We start from the raw sequence: 3,272 nt of genomic DNA on the forward strand, positions 1-3,272 counted from the left end.
TGTTCTTTTAATTTGGCAACTTCTTCAGTTTCTGCATTCTTCTCTTCATGTGCCATGAGACTTTTAATATCTTCGCTATTATTGGATGAAACATTCTTCTTCTTATGTGCCATGAGACTTCTAATATCTTCACTATCATTGAATGAACTTTTAATATGGGTATAATAGCTTCTACCATCTTCTTCAGATATCTTTCCTTTGTTTTGAGGACATCTAGCAGCATAGTGACCAACTCTACCACATAGAAAACATTTGAAAGGTAGCTTACCTTTGAACCGTCCAGTTCCCCGTTCAAGATTCTTGACAAAATTTACCTCATCTTCTTCCTCTGACACTTCGAATGCGGCCTCTGGTGGTACCTCTTGTCGCATTTCAAAAGCAGTTAAGATCCCATGAAGTTGTGACATGGTGATTTTCTGCACATTCTCCTTTTCTTCTATGGCAGATACTTTAGAGTCAAATTTAGCAGACAGAGATCTCAAAACTTTTTCAACTAAGACAACTTCCTCAAATTATTCACCCAGATCCCTCATACAATTCACAATCTCATCCATACGCAGGAAATAATTAGCTATGCTTTCATTATTACGCATCTTAAGAGTTTCATACCGGATTCTGAGAGTTTGAAGCTTTGCTCTTTTTACTTGATCATCTCCTTCGTAGCTTGTGACGATTTTGTCCCATATTTCCTTAGCTGATTTGAAATGCATGATCTTCATAAATTCTGATTGAGTCAAACTACTCAATAGGACAGTAACAGCTTTGGCATTGAGCTCATATTTCTTTTTCTCTGCTGGATCTGTAGGAGTTGCTGATGGGAATTTGTATCCTCCTTCTACAATTCCCCAAACTTCTGCTCCAAGTGATTGTAGATATGCAGTGGTTCTTATCTTCCAGTGAGTAAAATTGTTCCCGTCAAAGATTGGTGGCCTGATGTGTGCCTCTCTTTCTGTATTAGCCATTCTGATGGATCTTTTCCTTCAAGCGATCAAGCTTCCTCAGAAGGACCTGCTCTGATACCAATTGTTGGAAATAATACTGAGAGGGGGGGGGTGAATCAGTATTATCTAATTCTTTTAATGAACCTTCCTTATTTGATCTTTGAATTATATTTGCATGTCAGTACCATAAAATAATGTGCATGAACATAGAAAACAGATAGTCACACCAAAGAACACAAGATGTAAGGTGGAAACCCAATGTGGGTGAAAACCACTTGCTGCAATATGTCTCTATCTTCTTTCAAATTAGAAACTTCTTTTACAATGGTTTTGTACTGGTGCAGTCCTTTACCAGTACGCAGGCTGCAACCTGCAGAGAGCTACAACTCTCTCTCGTTTTCCAGTCTCTCCTGGAAAGGAGCTACAACCCCCTACTTCTTTTCTTACAAGGACCACTTTTCATAAATTTTCAAACTGGATCCATAAGCGTCAATTGATCATCAAGTATGAGAGAATCACCCAATCAACTGTAGTAACTAGATCAACAGTAATAGGACCAAACCCAGAACACAACAATGATAAACAAATATTTTAAGAGAAGGAAGCACCCTGCTCCACTGCTAGCCTGCTTCCGGACTCACCCTGCTCAACTACTAGCCTGCTTCCCGGACTCACCCTGCTCAACTGCTAGCCTGCTTCCCGGACTCACCCTGCTCAACTTCTAGCCTGCGTCCCGGACGCACCTTTCTCAACTGATAGCCTGCGTCCCTCGCTCTGAGTCTATTGAACTGCCTGTGTCCTGACGCACCTGAACCCTTCTGCGCCTGCGTCCCGACGCACCTGAACCCTTCTGTGCCTGCGTCCCGACGCACCTGAACCCTTCTGCGCCTGCGTCCCGGCGCACCTGAACCCTTACTGCACCTGCGTCCCTCCGGGCATAGATGATTTCAAGACTTCAGAAGTAACCCAGTCAGTCAGATCTATAGATCTGAACATGCGCCGAAGAGATCTCGGTCCATCAGTAGATTCGCCTTGTTTAGATCTAGACCAGATCTAGCCCTCATAAGATATTCAACCAAAACCATGCTTAAACCAAATGATCTCCTTTGCTTTATATAGGCAAGCTCCTCCTCAAATCATGGAACAATACCACGAGCCGACATCATAATAACACAATACCGTCGGCTAGATACCAAGAGTAAAACACAAGAAACCCCCACGTGAGCTTTTCTCTGCCTTGAAATGTGTGCACTGGGTGGACGCACCTCCTGAATGGCTGGCCTGCGTCTCTGGACGCGGTCCCTGCAAGGTGTACCTGCGGGTACGCAGCTTCTGAACTGATATCCTGCGTCCTTCTTATTTTTCAATAAAATGAGAGCCTTGTCATGGGAGTTGCCATCAAGTACAACATCTGTAACATATAGCCATACCAGAGAACATAATGCCAACAATTATCACTAAGCACTAACCGCTCATCGTTGGGCAAAACCCCTCGAGAAGGAAAGGGCCTGAGCGCTCGGTCACAAGGGAAGCAGAAAACCATGGGAAAAGCACTAAAGTGAATGGCAGGTCCCACGCTCCAAAATCGGCGGAATATTGGAGGCGTTTTAGGCAGTAAGTGGAATTGTCAGGAGACCCAGCGATTCCATACAACAAACGACACGTGTCTGGCGGATGAGAGAGAAAACCACCTCTCATTGCAGGCTAATGCTCGAGCAAGTCAACCGCGTGATAAGAGCGAACACTGTAGGATCTGGGGGTTGCAGATCTAACGACGGAGATTGCACTCGATGGATGATCGGATTTGACGGGGGAAAATAAACCACGGTGCATAAAGGTTTGAAGTCAGATTGGACCACTAATTTGGCGGATGAATCATTACACAGAGTAACCGAAATACCGAACCGTTTGTGGAAGAGCTGGCTCAGTTCGTGAGAGGACAAGTGGCCACTTCATGTGAGACTTTACGCAGTGGCGATGATGCAGAGGTAGGGAACTCCAAGCGAATAACAACGGGCGATCCAAAGGGGCAAAAGAGGAAGCGAGCAGTCAGAGGATGGATTGGCTTTATGCCATGAACAAACAGATAAAGAAAAGGGGAAGAGAACGCTGTAAGAAAGAAGGAGAGGATTACTACAACTCACAGGTTGAAAAGGAGAGTTCATAGAAGGAATAGGAAATAAGGATGACTATTGATAGCCATGCCAAGGGTTCAGGAAGAATTCATAATTAGAATTCCAAAGCAGTTGGCATGAGGTAGATGAATGATGAGGAATTATAAAAGAAAATGATTGAGTGGAGAGCATAACTCAATAATATAAAGTAGTTGTT

The sequence above is a fragment of the Pinus tabuliformis genome, chromosome 7 (genome assembly GCF_031772625.1).
Source record: "Pinus tabuliformis cultivar Carrire ecotype Pingquan chromosome 7, CPIR1, whole genome shotgun sequence".
NCBI lineage: Eukaryota > Viridiplantae > Streptophyta > Pinopsida > Pinales > Pinaceae > Pinus > Pinus tabuliformis.